Raw genomic sequence first — 21,101 nt, forward strand, 5'->3', positions numbered from 1 at the left:
TTTCAAATACTTGGATTGGAATCCAAGCTCTGTGACCTTGGACATGTTTCTTTTTTTTTTTTTTTTTTTTTTTTTTGAGATGGAGTCTTGCTCTGCTGCCCAGGCTGGAATGCAGTGGCACAATCTTGGCTCACTGCAACCTCCAGCTCCCGGGTTCAAGCGATTCTCCTGCCTCAGCCTCCCGAGTAGCTGAGATTACAGGCACCTGCCACCATGCCTGGCTAATTTTTGTGTTTTTAGTAGAGACAGGGTTTCACCATTTTGGCCAGGCTGGTCTTGAACTCCTGACCTCGTGATCCACCTGCCTTGGCCTCCCAAAGTGCTGGGATTCAGGCGTGAGCCACTACATCCGGTTATTTATATATTTTATATATTTTTTTTAGCAACAGGGTCTCACCCTGCCACCCAGGCTGGATGGAGCGATCTTCCCGCTTCAGCCTCCCCAGTAGCTAGAACTACAGGCATGCACCACCATGCCTAGCTAATTTTTATTTTTATTTTTTGAGACAGGGTCTTGCCCTGTTACTCAGGCTGGAATGCAGTGGCATGATCAGAACTCACTGAAGCCTCAGCCTCTGGGCTCAAGTGATCCTCCCACCTCAGACTCCTTTGTGGACTACAGGGGTGTGCCACCATGCCTGGCTAATTTTCAAATGCTTTTGTAGAGACAACGTTTTGCTGTGTGGTCCCGGCTGGTCTCAAACTCCTGGGCTCAAGTGATCCTCCCACCTCTGCCTCCCAAAGTGCTGGGATTATGGGTGTGAGCCACTGCACCTGGCCAGAAACTATAATTTTAAATGCCTGCTTTGGGCTTGTCATTCTGACATATATTACATGAAGTTATAAAGATTAATGATTCAAAGTGATTAATACAAGAGCTACTCAAGAAATGGTATTATTTATTATTTTCTTCTATATCACAATCATAAATTTTTTTTTTTAACTGACACATTTCCTATCATTTTCATTTGTGTTTCCTTTTCATTTTTCTTCCCCTCTGCTAGTTTGGAAGTTACATTATACCAAGTTTTTTAGTATTAGCCCAGAAATCTTAACATAAAGACTTCTAATAATCAGTATCTTTAATTTTTTCCCTAGAAAATATAAGGACCTTAGAACACTTAAACTCCAATTACTGTATTCACCTTCCAATTTTTTTTTTTTTCAGACACAGTCTCGCTCTGTCACCCAGGCTGGAGTGCAGTGGCGCAATCTGGGCTCACTGCAACCTCCACCTCCTGGGTTCAAGCAATTCTCCTGCCTCAGCCTCCTGAGTAGCTGGGATTACAGGCACGCGCCACCACGCCCAGCTAATTTTTGTATTTTTAGTAGAGACGGGGTTTTACCATGTTGGCCAGGCTGGTCTCGATCTCCTGACCTTGTTATCCACCCACCTCAGCCTCCCAAAGTGCTGGGATTACAAGCCTGAGCCACTGCGCCCGGCCTCACCTTCCAATTTATATGCTATAGTTACTGAGGATTTTAATTATACCTTCATTTTATTCCTATCAATTAGACATTGTTATATTTCTTGTCTTTGATATCAATATTTAGATTTCACTCCACGTTTACCATTTTATTTGCTCATCATCCCTTCTTCATTTTATTTCTTCCTTTTTTTTTTCTTTGAGACAGGGTCTCCCTCTGTCGGCCGGGGTGGAGGGCAGTGGCGCCATCATAGCTCACTGCAGACTGAATCTCCTGGGCTCAAGTGATCCTCCCACCTCAGTCTCCCAAGTAGCTAGGACTACAGGCCTGCATCATCATGCCAGGCTTTTTTTTTATTTTTCCTTTTTTTATTTTTATTAGAGATGAGGTCTCTCTATTTTGCCCAGGCTGCTCTTGAACCTCTGAGCTCAAAAGATCCTTTCATCTTGGTTTCCCAGAGTGCTAGGACTATAAGGCATGAGCCACAGTGCTCAGTCCATCATCCCTTCTTGAATCTTAGACTTTCCTTTTAGTACAGGCACACCTCGGAGACATTGCAGGTACGATTCCAGACCACTGCAATAAGGCAAGTTCCTGGTTATTTATTATTTTTTTGGTTTCTCAGTGCATATAAAAGTTATGTGTACACAATACTATAGTCTATTAAGTGTTTTATGGTTAAAAAACACAATGTGACTACCTTAATTAAAATATATTTTGTGTTAAAAATGCTAATGATCAGCCGTGGCTCATGCCTGTAATCCTAGCACTTTGGGAGGTTGAGGGGGGCGGATCACTTGAGGTCAGGAGTTCAAGACCAGCCTGGCCAACATGGTGAAACCCTGTCTCCACTAAAATTATTTTTAAAAAAGGGTGACCCTTTCCTGTCCTGGCCTGCATGGGTGTCTGAGACCTTAAAATTGAGAGCGTTTTCACACCCCAGGGGCTGCTCCTGGTGGTTCTGTGGCTGTCACCATGCCACAGAACGAATATACTGAATTACACCATAAACACTATGGATACCGTTTGGATTACTATGAGAAAAAGAGAAAGAAGGAAAGTCGAGAGGCTCATGAATGAGAGGCTCATGAACGTTCAAAGAAGGCAAAGAAAATAATTGGTCTGAAGGCTAAGCTGTACCATAAACAGCATCATGCTGAGAAAATACAAATGAAAAAGACTACCAAGATGCATGAAAAGAGAAACACCAAACCAAAGAAGGATGAAAAGACTCCACAGGGAGCAGTACCTGCCTATCTGCTGGACAGAGAGGGACAATCTCGAGCCAAAGTACTTTCCAATATGATTAAACAGAGATGAAAAGAGAAGGTGGGAAAATGGGAAGTCCCTCTGCCTAAAGTACGTGCCCAGGGAGAAACAGACGTATTAAAAGTTGTTCGAACAGGAAAGAGACAGAAGAAGGCATGGAAGAGGATATTTACTAAAGTCTGCTTTGTTGGAGATGGCTTTACAAGAAAACCACCTAAATATGAAAGACTCATCAGGCCAATATGCATTTCCAGAAAGCCCATGTAACACATCTTGAACTGAAAGCCACCTTTTGCCCACCAATACTTGGTGTAAAGAAGAATCCCTCATCCCCACTGTATACAACTTTGGGTGTTGTTACCAAAGGTACTGTCATTGAGGTAAATGTGAGCGAATTGGGCCTTGTGACACAAGGAGGCAAAGTTATTTGGGGAAAATATGCTCAGGTTACCAACAGTCCTGAAAATGATGGATGCATAAATGCAGTCTTACTGGTCTGACAGCAATTTCATATATAATTATTGATGACTACACACCAACTGAAAAAACTGCCATTTAGTAATGTTTCTACCGAACAGCCATACATGTCTGCAATCAAGAGATTTATTACATTGTAAACATTAAAATGGTCCAGTTTTATAAATGGTCTTTGTTCTGAAATCTGCTTAGACCCCATGTTCGTAAAATTGAATGATTGAAAAAAGCAAATATACAAATATCATACTTCATCAATATCTGCATTTATGAGTGGGTATTCAGCAATTTCCTGAAAAAACACCAGTGTCCGTTGAAAATGCCTTTTGAAAAGCTTAATACACAATTATGTGTCTGAGAATTTAACTGAAGTATCTTCTACCTCATTAATCATTAATCCTAAAAAGGTAGCATTGATACAGATGTTAAGTTTACAGTGTTTACACTGAAAGTATGTGAGAAGACATAAAGTTCAGAACTCTTAGAGAAATCTTTTCACCTGTGAAATCCTTAACTTCTGAATACAGCAAAGGTCTAGTGAATTTACATTCTAAACATTTTTTTCATCCATTTACCATGTAGAATAATACCTACTTGGCACTGTTTTCTACTTGAATCATGAAAATGAAAAAAAATACTAAAGTCTTTGTACTTTCTTAGCATTTCTGTATTCTAAACAGTATATTTCTAGTTTCAGAATGGTATTAAGAATTAGTTTAAGCAACTCCAGCTAAGTTTTAAAAGGAGAAAGGAGACTGCACTGATTCTCTGAGGAGAAATTTATTTGCAGTTACTTAGATGACGTAAAAAAGTAAGGTGTTAGGGTTGTAACTTGGTGAAAGCACTTTTGTGATCTGTGATATGTTGTGGCTTTAAGGATAGCTGTATATTACATTAATCTATAATCACCCCCCAAAAAAAATAGCCGGGCGTGGTGGCACATGTAATCCCAGCTACTCGGGAGGCTGAGGTGAGAGAATCACTTGAACCCAGGAGGCGAAGGTTGCAGTGAGCTGAGCCGAGCTGAGATCGCACCATTGCACTCCAGCCTGGGCAACAGAGCAAGACTCCGTCTCCAAAACAAAACAAAACAAAACAAAAAAACAATGCTAATGATTATCTGAGCCTTCAGGAAGTGGTAATCTTTTTGCTGGTGGAGAGGTCTTGTCTCAATGTGGATGGCTGCTTGCTGATGGGTGGGGTAGCTGTGAAAATTTCTTCAAATAAGACAACAATAAAGTTTGCTGCATTGATTGACTCTTTAGTGAGACTTCTCTATAGCAAATGATGCCATTTGACAGCATTTTTTTCCTTTTCTTTCTTTTCTTAATTAATTTATTATTATTATTATTATTATTTGAGATGGAGTCTTGCTATGTTGCCCAGGCTGGAGTGCAGTGACACGATCTGAGCTCACTGCAAACTCCACCTCCCAGGTTCAAGCAATTCTCCTGCCTCAGCCTTCCAAGTAGCTGGGATTACAGGAATGCACCACCATACCTGGTTAATTTTTATATTTTTAGCAGAGACAGGGTTTCTCCATGTTGGCCAGGCTGGTCTCGAACTCTTGACCTCAGGTGATCCGCCTGCCTTGGCCTCCCAAAGTGCTGGGATTACAGGCGTGAGCCACCGTGCCTGGCCTCTTTTTTTTTTTACATCCCCATGAAGGACTGATATTTGATAGCATTTTACCCAGAGTAGAACTTCTTTCGAAATTGAAGTCAATCCTCTCAAACCCTGCAGCTGCTTTATCAACTATGTTTATGTAATATTCTAAGTCCTTTGTTGTCACTTCAACAGTATTTACAGCATCTTCACCAGGAGTAGATTTCATCAACAAACCACTTTCGTTGCTCATTCCTAAAAAGCAACTCCTCATCTCTTCAAGTTTTATCATGAGATGGCAGCAATTCAGTCATATCCTCAGGTTCTACTTCTAATTCCAGTTCTCTTGCTATTTCCACCACATCTACAGTTACTTCGTCCACTGAAATCCTGAACCCCTCAAAGTCAGCCACGAGAGTTGGCATCAACTTCTTCCAAACTCCTGTTAATGTTGATATTTTGACTTCCTCCATGAATCATGAATACTCTTTTTCTTTCCTTTTTTTTTTTTTTTTTTCAGACAAGATCTCACTCTGTCACCCAGGCTGGAGTGCAGTGGCACAATCACGGCTCACTGCACCCTCAACCTCTCAGGCCCAAACGATCCTCTCACTTCAGCCTCCTGAGTAGCTGAGAGCACAAGAGCACACCACCATGCCTGACTAATTGTTTCACTTTTTGTAGAGACAGGGTCTCCCTGTGTTGCCAGGCTGCTCTCAAACTCCTAGGCTCAAGTGATCCTCCTGCCTCAGCCTCCCAAAATGCTGTGATTACAAGCCTGAGCCACCATTCCCAGCCCTTGAATGTTCTTAATGGCCTCTAGAATGGTGGATTCTTTCCAGAGGTTTTCAATTCACTTTGCCCAGATCCATCAGAGGAATCATTGTCTATGGCAGCTATAGCTTTACAAAATACATTTCTTAAATGATAAGACTTGAAAGTCAAATTTGTTCCTTGTTCCATGAGCTGCAGAATGGATTTTGTGTTAGCAAGCATGAAAACAACATTCATTTCCTTGTGTGTCTCCATCAGAGCCCTTGGGTGACCAAGTGCATTGTCAATGAGCAGTAGTATTTTGAAAGGAGTAGGTTTCAACAGTGGGCTTAAAATATTTGGTAAACTGGCCAGGCATGGTGGCTCATGCCTGTAATCCCAACACTTTGGAAGGCCAAGGTGGGCGGATCACCTGAGGTCAGGAGTTCGAGACCAGCCTGACCAATATGATGTAACCCTGTCTTTACTAAAAACACAAAAATTAGCCAGATGTGGTGGCATGCACCTGTAATCCCAGCTACTTGGGAGGCTGAGACAGGAGAATTGCTTGAACACGGAGGCAAACATAGCAGTGAGCTGAGATCACACAATTGCACTCCAACCTGGGCAACAAGACCGAAACTCCATCTCAAAAAAAAAAAAAAAATTATATATATGTATATATATGGTAAACCATGCTGTAAATAGATGAGCTGTCATCCAAGCTTTGTTGTTTTTTTAATAGACCACAGGCAGAATAGATTTAGCATAATTATTAAAGGCCCTAGAAGCTTGGCGCAGTGACTCACGCCTGTAATCCCAACACTTTTTGAGGCCAAGGAGGGCGGATCACTTGAGGTCAGGAGTTTGAGACCAGCCTGGCCAATATGGTGAAATCCCATCTCTACTAAAAATATAAAAATTAGCAGGGCATGGTGGCGGGCGCCTGTAATCCCAGCCACTCGGGAGGCTAAGGCAGAAGAATCACTTGAACCTGGATGGGTGGAAAATAAATAAAGACCCTAGGATTTTCAGAATGGTAAACATTGACTTTAACTTGAAGTCACCAGCTGCACTGGCCCTAATGAGAAAGTCAGCCTGTTCTTTGAAACTTTGAAGCCAGGCATTGACTTCTCCTCTCTAGCTATGAAAGTCCTAGATGGCATCTTTTTCCAAGAGAAGGCTGTTTTATCTACATTAAAATCCGTTGTTTAGCACAGCCACTCTCACCAATTATCTTAGCTAGATCTTCCGACTAACTTGCTGTGGTTTCTATGTCAGCACTTGCTGCTTCACCTTTACGTTGTGGAGACAGCTTCTCTCGTTAAACATCAAGAACCAAGCTCTGCTAGCTTCTGACTTTTCTTCTGCAGCTTCCTTCCCTCTGTCAACCTTCACAGCATTGAAGAGATTTAGGATCTTGCCTTGGATTAGGCTTCAACTTAAGGGAATGTTGTGGCTGGTTTGATCTTCTAATCAGACCGCTTGAACTTTCTTCCTGTCAGCAAATAAAGCTGTTTTGCTTTCTTATCATTTGTGTGTTAACTGGAGTAGGACTTTTAATTTCCTTCAAGAACATTTTCCTTTATTCACAACTTGGCTAACTGGCACAAGAGGCCTAGCTTTGGGCCCATCTCAGCTCTCAACACGACTTCCTCAGTAGGCCTAATCATTTCTAGCTTTTGATTTCTAGTGAGAGACCTGTGACTCTTTCTGTCACATGAACACTTAGAGGCCATTGTAGGGCTATTAATTGGCCTGCTTTCAATATTGTTGTGTCTTAGGGAATAGGGAGTCCCCCGGAAAAAGAAAGAGATGAACAGCTAGCTGGTCAGTGAGGCAGTCAGAACATATACATTTGTTGATTAAGTTTGCTGCCTTATATGGGCACCATTTGTAGCACCCCAAAACAATTCTATTAGTAACACCAAAAACTCACTGATCACAAATCATCATAACACATATAATAATAATGAAAAACTTTGAAACATCATGAGAATTACCAAGATGTGACACAGAGACATGAAATGAGCACATGCTCACAGAAAAATGGCATCAATAGACTTGCTCAACACAGGGTTGCCACAAACCTTCAATTTGTTTAATAATAATAAAAAAAAAAAGGCAGTGTCTGAAGTACAATAAAATAAGGTATGCTTATAATTTTTCTTCTTTTAAATTATTTCTTTTAGAAGTTGCTTTAGTAGGCCTCGCACAGTGGCTCATGCCTGTAATCCCAGCACTTTGGGAGGCCGAGGTGGGAGGATCACTTGAGGTCAGGAGTTCAAGACTAGCCTGGCCAACATGGTGAAACCCCGTCTCTACTAAACATACAAAAAAATTAGCCGGGCATGGAGGCGCGTCCCTGAATTTCAACTACTTGGGAGGCTGAGGCAGGAGAATCACTTGCACCTGGGAAACGGAGGCTGCAGTGAGCTGAGATTTTGCCACTGCACTCCAGCTTAGGGGACAGAGTGAGACTCTGTGTCAAAAAAAAAAAAAAAAAAAGTTGCTTTAGTGGAGTAGTCTGTTGGTAGAAACCTCTGTTTTTGTTTGTAAAGGGTTTTGTTTTGCTTTTTTTTTTTTTTTTTGAGACAGAGTCTCACTCTGTCACTCAGGCTGGAGTGCAGTGGCACAATCTTGGCTCACTGCAACCTCCGCCTCCCAGATTCAAGCGATTCTCCTCAGCCTCCTGAGTAGCTAGGACTACAGGTGTCCCGCCACCATGCCTGGCTAATTTTTTTTTTTTTTTTTAGTAGAGACGGGGTTTCCCCATGTTGGCCAAGCTGGTCTCGAACTCCTGACCTCAGGTGATCCCCCTGCCTCGGCATTCCAAAGTGCTGGGATTACAGGCATGAGCCACCGTGCCTAGCCATGTGTTCATATATTTAGATACAGGCTCACTCTGTCACCCAGGCTGGAGTGCAGTGGTGCAATCAAAGCTCACTGCAGCCTCGAACTCCTGGACTCAGTGATTTTCTTGCCTCAGCCTCCTGAGTAGCTGGGACTGCAGGTACGTACTACTGTGCCCAGCTAGTATATTTTTTAGATAAAGCATATAAAGCAAGTACAAATAATATGTTTCTTTAGGCATACATATGTTTATCAAGAGAATGGTGAATACAACATTACAGTGCAAGACAGTGGTTCGGATGGGTGATGAGGTGGGGGGATGGGATAGGAAGGGGTCATAGGTGGATGCAAATAAATGGTAGTGATCTCATTTTTGCGTGATGGGTTCAAGTGTGTTCCTTAGGTTAATAAAAAACATTAATAGCATATATAAATAAGCAGTAAAAGAGAGGCATGCATAAACCAGTCAAGAAAATGAACTGCAGATTTTGATTCATCCAATTTTGTGCATCTGAGAAATAAACAAAAGAGATAGAACTAGAAATGAAAGGCAGAGACAGAGAGAGAGAAGAAAAAAAATGGTTCCTATTTCTACCAGCAACATTTTTTTAACTTGTATGATCAAAGACAGCCATGGAACTATCTAAAAATATCAAGACTCTTAAATAAGAACTTTTGTTAACCATTTCATGGTCTAAAATAGCCATTTAACAACACAGTCAAGGCCAGGCACGGTGGCTCATACCTGTAATCCCAGCACCTTGGGAGGCCGAGGCAGGAGGATCACTGGAGCCCAGGAATTAAGAGAGCAGCCTGGGCAACACAGTGAGACCCCATCTCTACAAAAACACAACGCAAAACAAAAAACATAGTCAATATACTGCATTTGACTTTTTTAGCCTAATAAAAAATATCAATTAACTTAAAAATTCTGGCTTTTTGGTGGTGGTAGAGGGAGGAGGGAGATGAGAGTGGGAGTACAGTGAGGGGCAGAAGTGCTGATCTGCATTTACTACTCTAGGGACAGGAGGCCTGGGAGCTGCCCTGTGCGGGCCCTCCGCAGCCGGCACGCGGAGCCTCGCAGAGTCCCGGGGGTGTGGCAGCCTCGCTCGCCCTAGCCTGCCCCACTCCCCGCCCGCCCTCGCCCCGGGCCGGCCGAGTTCGGACCTGCAGCTCCCCGCCCCGCCTCTGAGCGGTGGTGCGACTCAGCCGCAGGCGCCGGGCTCAGCTGGCTACCAGCGCGGCCCGGGAAGCAGCTGGGGAAACAAACGCCTTAGCCCTGGAGGCCTGGCTCAGCACAGAAGCCCCAAATAAGGCGGGCCGACTCCACCCGGGCAGCAGCGATTGCTCAGAGAGGGCCGATGACTCACTCGACCCAGCCAGCCAAGCACCTCTCTCCCTCCCTCGGGACCCTCGTCCTGTCCCCCACCACATCACACCACACCACACCACACCCCGGGGAACACACCTGGGGAACCCTCCCAGTTCTCACCCCGCCCCTCACCTGGCCTCCCTGAAACCAAACCCTGTGGCTTCAGTGGCTCAGCCGACTTCTCAGCACAGCTTCCCTGGGAGCTCCCGTCCTTGAGCTGCAAAATCCCAGGGGAACAAGGGCCTCGCTCCAAGCTTTAGGGGGCAGGCATGCTTGATAAATGTCTATTGATCAATGCATGCATTATGTCAGAGGACAAGGGCAAAAACTGGGCTGGTTCTGGGATGTGTGCGTGAAAGCCACTCTGTTTACATCACCATGGAAGGGAAGGCTGCGGTACATCTGAGATGCTTCAAAACAGGCTATTACAGCGTCTACAAGTGAGTGTTCTCATTAGTCCTCAGCAGCTCTGGAAGAAGGGGAGGTAACAGCATATGGGGACCCTGGGCCCCAGAGTGGAGAGTGTGACATGCCTGGCCGGGTACGAGTGGGGACTGTGGAGTTTCCCTGACTTCAATTTTTCTGGTCTGTAAAGTACAGCACTTGGTTTTTTGTTTTTTGTTTGTTTTTTAGACAAGGTCTCTGTTGCCCAGGCTGGAGTGCAGTGGCATGATCAAGGCTCACTGCAATCTCCACCTTCCTGGGCTCAGTGATCCTCCCACCTCAGCCTCCCGAGTAGCTGGGACTACAGGTATGCATCACCATGCCTGGCTAATTTGTTTTGTTTTGTTTTGATTTGGTTTTGGTAGAGATGGGGTTTCCCCATGTTACTCAGGCTGGTCTCGAGCTCCTGGGCTCAGGCTATCCTCAGCCTCCCAAAGAACTGGGATACCACCACGCCCATCCTAAAATGCAGCACTTTCAACTTTTCAAAGCACTTCCATTTAGATTCCATACTCTCTCCTTAGATTATCATAACTATCGTTTGTGGATACAAACAAATGACGAATGAGAAAAGTGAGGCTCAGAGGTTAAGTGACTTGCTCAAGGTCACACTGTTAGCTACTAGCTTGGTCAAGAGTGGAAATAAATTAAGGAATTCTTTTTAATGCCCCAAGATTCCAAGATTTTTCACCCACTTTGAACACATCATTTGCACTTGCTGGAACTCACTCTCCCATTCTACAGCGTGGAGAGCAGCCACCCTACTCAAGAAAGACGACTCAAATTTTATAGGAGCTGGAGAAATGAATGGTCTCCCCAACCTCAGGGGAGTAAGGAGGGACTTTCCCATGCAAAAATCTCCATAAATACGAATCTGTATATTTGTAGGCACTCCGTGGTATACAAAGCACTTTCGTGTCCATTATCTCAAGTGATTCCTGTCACTTACCTTACCCTGTAAGGTATTCAAGAGGATATTATCTGATATTTTAAGGAGAGTGAAAAGGCTACAGCAGTTAAGTGGCATGTTCAACAATAATATCCCATTTCCTTCCCATGTGTTGCATTACATTGGTTACCCCTGAGGTTCTGAGATAACCAATGTAATGACGAAAAACTCTCCATATTCATAATGGAAACCCAAAGCATCTCCCTCCATTTTTCTCATTTCTGTCCTCAAGATGCCCAGAAAGGAGGAAGGTGGAGGGGTGAAACCTTGGTATGGGCCAGGGGACAAACTACGAGCACAGAGTACCCCAAGCCTTCCCCAGAGTCATGGCAAAAGGTGGTACCAGCTCATGGGTGAACCCAAGACTCCATGTCCTGGCCCTGGATCCTGCACGGAACAGGTGCCTTGGACCAGCCTGTATCTATCATGGAGGCCACCAGGACTCTTTATCACTCTTGAATTTGTAGCAGTCAGTTGGTACAACCTCCAAGAGGCTGGCAACTCGGGCTGTCATTCCAAAGCTGCCTAACTGCCAAGCGGTGTCAAGTGGCCCACCACAAGCACAGGGACTTTCCCATTTAGTGTCCCGTCATAGACACTAGACATTGTCTTTGTCCCCAGCCCCATGGTTGCTAATTATCTTTTGGCTGGTGACAGCCTCCAGATCTTCCTTTCTCTCTGCCCCTTCTTGCGCTATTCTTGGATTAAAAAAAAAAAAAAAAATGCTTTTCTTTAAAAATATAGCTGCAGATAAAATATACTTAGCTTCTCTTTCACACATATACATTTAAGAGAATGAAGGCAGGAAATCTTTATGGTTCTCTCCAATCACAGGCCAGCATGAGAACCCACACCACCAAGAGGAGCCAGCCTCTCCGCCATGAATGAGTAATCCCACTCACAGATTTATAGGGGGCTTTATTTAGGGTGTTCCACATCTTATTCCAGAAGCCTGGCCTTTAGCTGAGCCTGTGTAAAAGCCACTTTACATTTTGACTCCCACTTCAAACACAAGTCGGCCTGCCCATCTTCCCACACTTTCATGTGAAATCCAGACACACAGAGGAAGGTACCTCCCAAAGGTTACCCAAGAGTTCCAAGCCTTCTCCCCTCTCTGGTTTCTCATCCCAGGATCAGACCCTGTGCACCACCTAGGCTGGCTCCAGGTGGTCAGCTTCCAAAGCAAAGGCTTTGGCCATCAGCACTTTTTTTTTTTCCCTAATCATTTATTCACATATTTAAATTTTTTGAGACAGAGTCTCCCTCTGTTGCCCAGGCTGGAGTGCAGTGGCACGATCTTGGTTCTCTGCAGCCTCAACCTCCTGGACTCAAGCAAGCCTCCCACTTCAGCCTCCTGAGTAACTGAGACCACAGACACGCACTACCACGCTCAGCTAATTTTCATACTTTTTGTAGAGATGGGGTCTGACTATGGTGCCCAGGCTGGTCTCGAATTCTTGGGATCAAGCAATTCTCCCACTTTGCCTCCCAAAGTGTTGGGATTATAGACACGAGCCACTGTGTCCAGCCGTTTGTTTTGTTGTTGTTTTCTGTTTTTTTAGAGAGAAGCTCTTGCTCTGTTGCCCAGGCTGGAGCACAGTGGTGCAATCAGAGCTCACTACAGACTCAAAGCCCTGGACTCAAGGGATCCTCCCGCCTCAGTCTCCTGAGTAGCTGGGACTACAGGTGTGCATCACCACACCTGGCTAATTTTTTTACTTTTTATTTTTTTAAGTGATGGAGTCTCACTAAGTTGCCCAGGCTGGTCTTAAAACCCTGGCCTCAAGCCTCAGCCTCCCAAAGTGCTAGGATTACAGGTATGAGCCACTGTGCCCAGCCCATCAGCTTCTTTATTTCCCTTCTAAAACCACAGACACTTTGCCTCTGGTTGCCTGCTATCATTGGATTCCACTGGACTATGTTTGGGGCTGACTTGTGACCAATTCTTTATGATGTGGGAAAATGCTCATGATCTAGTATTGGGTAGGAAAAAAAGATTAAATCAAAATCTTATTATGCAACGTGTTTCCAATTTTGTTTAAAAAATGTATATACTCACCCACATATATAAAAGACTAAAAGAGACTACACCAAAATGTTAGCAGTTATGTCTGGACTTGTGAAAGTTTTAGTTTTCTCTTCATGCTTTTCTGAATATTCCACACTTTCTAGGATGATCTTGTGTAGAGGCAGTACATAGGTCAGAATCTTTTTTTATTTTTATTTTTATTTTTTGAGACGGAGTCTTGCTCTGTCGCCAGGCTGAAGGGCAGTGGCACAATCTCGGCTCACTGCAACCTCCACCTCCCAGGTTCAAGTGATTCTCCTGCCTCAGCCTCCCAAGTAGCTGGGATTACAGGTATGTGCCACCACGCCTGGCTAATTTTTGTATTTTTAGTAGAGATGCAGTTTCATCATGTTAACCAGGCTGGTCTTGAACACCTGACCTCAGGTGATCCACCCGCCTTGGCCTCCCAAGGTGCTGGGATTACAGGCGTGAGCCACTGCGCCTGGTCGACTCTTTTTTTATTTTTATATTTTTTATTTTTTAGAGATGGGATCTCATTATATCACCCAAGATGGATTCAAATTCCTGGACTCAAGCAATTCTTCTGCCTCAACCTCTCAAAGTGCTGGACTACAGGCACGTGCCACCACACCCTTGGACTCTGAAGTTTGAGAGCCATGGTTTGAATTCCACATCCACCACTTGGTAGCTGTGGGAACTTGGATAAAAGTATTTTATCTCTTTGAGCCTTAGTTTCTTTTTTTGAAAGGGAAGATAGGAATGACTCCTTCCTTATTAGGATTGTCATGAGGAGGGAATGAGGTCATGTAGTTTTAGCATGTGTCTTGGTGCCTGAAATATAGTAAGTGCTCAGTATATGTGAGATCCTTTTTACATTACTTTTATATTCTGGAAAAAAAGTACATATTCTTAAAAAATAACCACTTGGCTAAAAATTTGCCAGTTGGATTAAAGTACACAGAGAAAACAACAAAAGCCCTCCTGGAAATGTGGTGTCTCTAAAAGTGACTGAAACAAGAATGATCATACAATAAGGTAGGGTTTAACTATGTCAGCGTTCCTATGAAAAGGGAATATACGGCCGGGCACGGTGGCTCACGCCTGTAATCCCAGCAATTTGGGAGGCTGAGGTGGATGGATCAAGAGGTCAGGTGTTCAAGACCATCCTGACAAAGATGGTGGAACTCTGTCTACTAAAAATACAAAAATTAGCCGGGCACAGTGGCAGGCACTTGTAATTCCAGCTACTTGGGAGGCTGAGGCAGGAGAATCGCTTGAACCCAGGAGGCGGAGTTGCAGTGAGCCGAGATTGTGCCACTGCACTCCAGCCTGGGTGACAGAGTAAGATTCCATCTCCAGAAAAAAAAAAAAAAAAGAAAGAAAGAAAAGAGAATATAAGGTGGGAAGGGTGTTGAATGAGGAGTGATGACTGTGATGAATGCAAAGTCGATGAAAGAAAATATAGATGCTTTTTAAATGAAAAACAAGACAAAAAAACCCTCACAAAACCCTCACAGAATAATGGACCGAGCTATAAGCAACAAGCAGAAGAAAAACATATAACCCAGAAAGCAGGGAGAGTCTGTGAGTTGGGTAAACAGGAATGCTCTGTCTGGCTAGGGCATTAGAGAGGCTGTGTTGCCTAGGGCCCAGGCAGGATGACAGGGGCTGAGTCAGAAACAGCCCTGGGTTAAACTTGGGCAGAAGTTTAGACAAGGGACTTTGGGGATTGGAACTATGGATTCGGCCAGCCTGGGGAGCTCTGAAACACAACTGTTTATAGCACTAGGTGCAGGAAATAAGCTGAGCAAGTTAGGAGAATGTACACTTCACTAATCTGAATATAGCTGAGAGCTTGGATCTGCTGACATTGTTCTTAAGCAGTGTGGCCTTCCAATAGCCTGACCTGTTTTGTGCCAGTGACACTAGAGGACGTTGGACACTAGAAAGAAGTAAAAAGAGAACCACCATCATTACCAGGATTCCAAATGCAGTCTAGACCTCCTCTCCACATTGGCATAGTGGCCACATGGAGTCATACACAGCGGGGCTGCAGGGAGCCTCACAAGCTCCCAGCATGAGTTTGAAGAGGGAGAGCGAAAGGTGGAGCTTCCTTAGATAAGGGCTCAATAATTCTAGGAGACCAATTCCTAAGCCAAGTCTCCTGGGGAACTGGCCATTGTTTCTTTTCAACTCCAGTCACCAGCTTCCTAGGAAGATGTCCCCAGTCTCTGTCACTGAAGCCCAGCTGAGCAAGACAGCAGTGAGATCTTACTTTTAAATGTTGGTACCCAACTATAATTAATCTGCAGCATTGTTTGGGTAGGAGGAAGCAGAGAATGTTAGAGTTGAAACATCCTAGAAGTACATTTAGCCCTAACTATTTATTTTACATCTGAACAAACTGAAGCCCAGAAAGGTTCAGTGATTTCCCAAAAGTGATAGAACAACTTAAGTGGCTCAAGTTCCAGGTCTCCCAACTTCCAGTCTGGAACTCACTTCTCTAGACCACCATGCCTGTCATTAGGAACCCTTGCAATTATTCAGGCATGAGATGATGAGGTTTTGAGCAGGGAGGGTGGCCCTGGGAAGGAATAAGGTAAAGTTCACCGTGGTCTATTTGTTTAGAGAAAATTTTCTATTTGTTTATATCCATCCATCCATCCAACCATTCTTTTTTTTTTTTTTTTTTTCGAGACGGAGTCTTGCTCTGCTGCCCAGGCTGGAGTGCCATGGCACGATCTCGGCTTACTGCAACCTCTGCCTCCAGGGTTCAAGCAATTCTCCTGTCTCAGCCTCCTGAGTAGCTGAGGCTATAGGCACTTGCCACAACATCTGGCTGATTTTTGTACTTTTAGTACTTTTTATACTTTTAGTAGAGATGGGTTTTCATCATGTTGGCCAAGCTGGTCTCGAACCCCTGACGTTAGGTGATCCACCCTCCCCGGCCTCCCAAAGTGCTGAGATTACAAGCATGGGCCACCACATCCAGCCCATCTATCCGTTCTTTACTGATCCTCATTCTATGAGCCAACGACTGTGCTAAACACTGACTACATGAGAATGACTAAAGCATCACTCTCCTTTCAAGTAGCTTGCAGGCCAATGAGTGGGCTCAGTGAAAACACTGCAGCCAAAACCAACAAGTCACTGCATCTCAGAAACCATGCTGCCATAAGCCTGTTCACATGAACTCTCAGCTAATATTCACACTCTTGTCTTTAAGTCACTGCCTCTGAAACCATCTCCCATCATTGGATGCCATCCCGAGAAACTGGGAGGGGACCAGAGAATTCCCCCTGTTTCAAGAGAGCCTGGAGCACTTAAGTGATCTATAGGAAGCAGGAGCAAGAACTGCACTTAATGCCAAGCCCCTTCCAGCCAGGAAAGGCAAGTTCTGGTTCACGCATTATCTTGGCTAAGCTGCCACTTCTTGCCAGCTAAAGTCTCTGTGTGGGTGTGTGCTGGGAAAAGCAGGGGAGATTCCAGCCTGAGACTCTCTTGCTTGTTTATCCAGGGGCAGCTCAATTCCAGTGCAGCTGACAGTTGATCTGGGTGACCAAATAGTGATAGCACCCTTGGGCTATAGCTTCTACAAAAACAAGTAGTGTTGTCACCCAGTCTGACTCCCTCCATCAACAAGAGATTTCCCAGCATTGACTTCTACAGCCTCTACTCCCAGGGGAAGAATGCAGGGCACGAGTAAACAAGGTGAGGTGGTTGCAGCTCTCTACCCTCCACTCTGCCTTATTTCACCAGGACTCTTTCTTGCTCAAATATCAAGCAAAGTCCTAGAGCTGGCACCAAGAGGGTAACCTGTCTCATGGAAATGATGGAGCCCCTGCATGCCCTTTGATGGAGAGTTGCAGGAGGCTGGGGCCTCTGGGCCTTTCGTTACTGGGAGACAATGGGCTATGACCCTTTTATAAACGTACTGAGCCCAAAGGTTAGCAGGGAGCAGGCGGGTAGGCTGGTGCCAGGCTCCATGGAAAAGGAAGGGAGAAATGGAGGGACAAAAGAGGAAAAATTAAAATTCAGTGACTACCCTGGCTCATAGTAGTGAGCCAGGCACTCAGGACGTATATCACTCTTCATTTGTGTGTGTTCATATTTTCCAGAGGAAATTGAGTCTGAGAGCCTAAATAATTTGTCCATGGTCACACAGCTGGCCAGCCAGACTTGAACCCAGTTCCATCAGACTCCCTCAAATCTGCGCTTTTATGTAACACCACCTACTGGGATTGGAAGGCCAACTGGGTGATTTAGGACACAGGGCATTATTATACAGAAAGGCACAGGAATGGATTCAGGATTTGGTAAGCTCTGACCCCCGGGGCTGAAAACCCAGTGGAAATTAGCATTCTTTGCTCTATCAATATAAGACCTCAGCATCCTGTTTCCTAGTCCCAGTAAATGGATTTTCCAGTGTTAAGGAAATCTCTTTTCATCTGCTCCTCTTACAGGGCTAAATGGCTTAGGTCAGATATACAAACAGAAAACACAGATAAATCCAGGGTCATACTTTCTTTCAGACTTTTCTATATTGCTCCTAATGTCCCCCATCAAAGTAGACTGTGAGGCCAGGTGCGGTGATTCACGCCTGTAATCCCAGCACTTTGGGAGGCAGAGGCAGGTGGATTGCTTGAGCCCAGAAGTTTGAGACCAGCCTGAGCAACATAGCAAGACCCATTTCTAAAAAAAATTTTTTTTTAATTTGCTGGGTGTGGTGGTGCACACCTGTAGTCCCAGCTACTCAGGAGGTTGAGCTGGGAGGATCCCTTGAGCCCAGGAGTTGGAGGCTACAGTGAGCCATGATGACACCACTACACTCCAGCCTGGGTGACAAAGTGAGATCCTGTCTCTAAAAACAAAAAACAAAACAAAAACAAACAAAACACAGTAGGCTGTGGGGGTTAGGGACCAGAAGCACACCCAGAGGGTTACCCCACTGGTTTCAGTGGCCCACTGTCTGAGTCATTTTTCCCTCTGACATTGGTAAGCCTAGGAGTACAAAAGTTACCAAAGCAAAATCCACTCAGTAATTTTTTATTGAGTACTTACTATGTGCCAAATACTGTTCTGGGTGCTTGGGATATATCAATGAGCAAGACGAAGGCCCTTGCTGTCATGGAGCTTATCTTCCAGGAGAGTAAATAACCTTTTTTTGTGTATTAGAAAGGCCATGAGCTTTGGTGTCAGGCCTGGGTCACATATCAGCCCCAACCCTAATGAGCCAGATGATCTCTGGGCAAGCTATTTAACTCACTGAGTGTTAGCTTTCTTATCTGTAAAATGGGAACCATAGCATGTTGTAGGAGTGTAGTAAGGATTACAGATAATCTATATTAATCGCCTGGCACAAAGCAGGGTTCAAAAATGGTTAGTACTATTTTTCCAGTCCCAGCTGAATCCACAGATTCTGGGACAACTTGCAATGCCCTCTTATTTAGGGGCTTCAACCAGAGCATTATCTTTAAGATATCCTAGAGAGAGTCTGGTGTGGTGAAGAATGTAGTTGGGTTTGAAACAACCTAAAGCCAATGAATTTTCCCTCTAGAAATGTCTGCTCCCACCCCTAGACCTGATGGAAAAGATAGGCCTGATTAGCCTCCCTCCCCTGCCACAAGCCACAGATGACTGGAGTGCAGTGGACATCAGATCGAAGCTGGAATCAGCATCTGTTGGCGTTTGGACTGAGAGACTGAGTTAATTTACTTTGGAGAGCTAAGCGGGAAGGCCACATGGGCTGAGAGATGGAACTACTGCCTGGTTCACCCACAATGGGTCCTGTGCTTGTGGATGAAAGAGCAGGAGCCCACCTGTGAAGAAGAGAGTGCTACAGCCCCAGGATGTAGGTGTGGCTCACAGAGGGGCTACACTTCCCACACCTAGGTTCTGTGCTATTTCCCCGTAATGGTCTAATAAAGCTCCCTTTTACTTTTGCTTCTCTGAGTAGGCTTCTGTTCTCACAACCAGATGATCTTCAAGACAAAGCCTGTACCTGTCTCAGAAGGTGGTTGTTGTGACATAATTTGGAAGCATCTGGCATTTAGTCGACATTCAATAAATGCTGTTGAAACTTCCCATGTTCTTGTCAACCAGTCAGTCACTCAGCCATGGAAAGAGGAAATCTACAAATGGGCTAAACTAAGGGTGCACCTTAGCCTTATGGTTTATGAACATCTTTATCATGTGGAAAATGAAGACAATGCTAATATCGACCTCACTGTTCGCTGAGAATATTAAATGAGATGATTCAAGTTTAATACTTATCACATAAATAATAAATGTTAGCTCAGATTATTACTTCTACCATTGTCATTGTTATTTAAGATGTGACAAGAGCAGGGCGCAGTGGATCACACCTCTAATCCCAGTACTCTGGGGGGCCAAGGTGGGCAGATTGCTTGAGACCAGGTGTTTGAGACCAGCCTGGGCAACATGGTGAAACCCCATCTCTACTAAAAATACAAAAAACAAAAAAAATTAGCTGGGCATGGTGGCATGCACTTGTAGTCCCAGTTACAAGGGAGGCTGAGGTGGGAGAATCACCTGATCCCAGGAAGTCGAGGTTGCAGTGAGCCATGATTGTGCCACTGTACTCCAGCCTGGGCAATGGGAGTGAAACCCTGTCTCGAAAAAAGATGCAACAAGTGTTTTAGGTCTTGATCTAGGCAAGGAGGGAGGATGCAGTGAGAGCAGGAGTGGGAGCACACAGAGAACAGGAGGATGTTCTCGGGAGTGGGGTCAAGGGGTTGGGCCATCAAGAGAAGGAACTGAGATGAAGAGTGGGTAATAGGAAGAGGGGGTCACTGGAATAATACGCTTTATGTATATCTAGCACTTTAATGTTTATGGGATGCTTTTACCTACAATACCTTATTTGTCTGTCATAACACTCTATGGGGTAAATAACAAAAGGCGATATTATACAAACTTTAAAGAGGGCAAAACTCAGGCTAGGTGCAGATGTGTACAGCATGTACCAACTGAAGCTAAATCTACTCCTTTATATCACACTGCCTCTGAAATGAGAGGTAAAGACCAGAGGAGGAACTGGAGGGCTTCTCTGGAGAGGTATTGTTATATTTCTCCGTACCATTTGGATTCCCTCTGGGCATCCCAGCAACAGAACATCTCCACCCCATCAGAGGCAGAGGCTCCAGATGTAAGCAGGGGATGGTAAAGTCAGGTAACACTGGGAGGCCAACCAAGCAGCTGAATAAACCAGGCGGGACCCATACCCAGCTTAGGCACTGTGCCTGGTCCAGGAGAAGGCTTTCGTCAGCAAAGGACAAGCGCAAGCCCTTTACCATTCAGACCATGGTCTCACTGCTAACACCAGGGGCTGCCCTGCAATATCTAAAGCCCCTCCCAGCTCAGTTATGTGTCGGGTCTAGGTCTTACCTCCCTGAAGTCAAGGGTTAAATGTGCTCTCCAGGGAAACAGATGCAAATTCCCTGGAGCACTACCAACAAGCAGGGCTTGCTGTGAGTCCCCAGGCTTGGGACAATCATCCCTGAGCTTAACGTCAGTGATGCTGAGCCCTTCCTTTGCCTCCCGGATACCACTTCTTCCCAAACCCTTAACATAGTGCTTGGCATATGGTCTGTGCTCGCTTCATGTTTGTTGGATAAATAAATGGATAAGTGAACAAGCAAATGAATGACAGATTGGCTCTGGCAATCAAATCAGCCTCTGCTGTCACATTACGGTGGCCCCGCCCTCTTGACTCTTAGATCCCAAATCAGAGCTGAGCGGCTAACCTAACTTAGCTGCTACGGAAGGATGTATTTAATAGTGCTTCCCCTCTGCACTTCCTCTGACCTTTTGGAGGAGCCACACCCTGAGGAAAGGGTAGGGCCAAGAATACCCTGGCAGGAGGAGATCTCTGCCCACCTCTTCCCGCGACTTCTGCTTCCCCT

The 21,101-nt window shown here is 44.8% G+C and overlaps 1 protein-coding gene and 1 pseudogene across 6 annotated transcripts in view; one reads left to right on the forward strand and one right to left on the reverse strand.

Annotated features, from left to right (window-relative positions):
• The window catches only part of ATP2B4 (ATPase plasma membrane Ca2+ transporting 4), a 115,415-nt gene that overhangs the window by 82,506 nt on the left and 11,808 nt on the right, over window positions 1-21,101 (reverse strand). The gene's annotated exons all lie outside the window — the stretch shown is intronic.
• On the forward strand, window positions 2,298-3,197 carry LOC105738756 (annotated as a pseudogene).

The sequence above is a fragment of the Nomascus leucogenys genome, chromosome 9, assembly GCF_006542625.1.
Source record: "Nomascus leucogenys isolate Asia chromosome 9, Asia_NLE_v1, whole genome shotgun sequence".
NCBI lineage: Eukaryota > Metazoa > Chordata > Mammalia > Primates > Hylobatidae > Nomascus > Nomascus leucogenys.